This window comes from Penaeus monodon, chromosome 32, assembly GCF_015228065.2.
Source record: "Penaeus monodon isolate SGIC_2016 chromosome 32, NSTDA_Pmon_1, whole genome shotgun sequence".
In the NCBI taxonomy this organism is placed as follows: Eukaryota; Metazoa; Arthropoda; class Malacostraca; order Decapoda; family Penaeidae; genus Penaeus; species Penaeus monodon.
In genome coordinates this window covers 17,290,171-17,290,657 of record NC_051417.1, presented here as the reverse complement: position 1 = coordinate 17,290,657, position 487 = coordinate 17,290,171, and the positions used below count along the sequence as shown (strand labels likewise).

The 487-nt window shown below is 48.3% G+C and overlaps 1 protein-coding gene across 1 annotated transcript in view; it reads right to left on the bottom strand.

Annotated features, from left to right (window-relative positions):
* Positions 1-487, bottom strand: part of LOC119593575 (G-protein coupled receptor moody-like) — a 23,359-nt gene that overhangs the window by 19,081 nt on the left and 3,791 nt on the right. The gene's annotated exons all lie outside the window — the stretch shown is intronic.

Below are 487 nucleotides of genomic sequence, written 5' to 3'. Positions count from 1 at the left end.
CGCGCGTATACTTTTCCCATGCTCAATAAATACCTATAAACGGCAATTCCCGTTTCCCTCTCCCTCCCCAAGCAGGTTCCTCCCCAACAATGTCCATCATTCCTTAAGACCAAATTTCCCGCATTACGCACTGGCCAAGACCAGCAGCTTTGCCAACAGCGCCTAAATGAGATCTTTGGAGCCTCGCAGCATTGCCAACGCCTGCCTACTGTACGGCGGAAAAGCTGCTGCGTGGCTGCTTAGAATGTGTCAGCCCGTGAAATATATTCATAGAACGGGTGACACGAGGGATGCGGACCGTTGTGTACGAGACAGATTTTGTGAGGAGCGCTGTCACGAGGCACGCCGTGGATATACTGCAAACGCGAACGGAGATGAGAGGCGTAAATTAGATCTTTACATTAAGAAAATACACATACAGCAACGTGTGAAAAGATCTGAACCGTAACGTGAAATTCGAACGTCATTTTCCGTGACATTTTAAAAG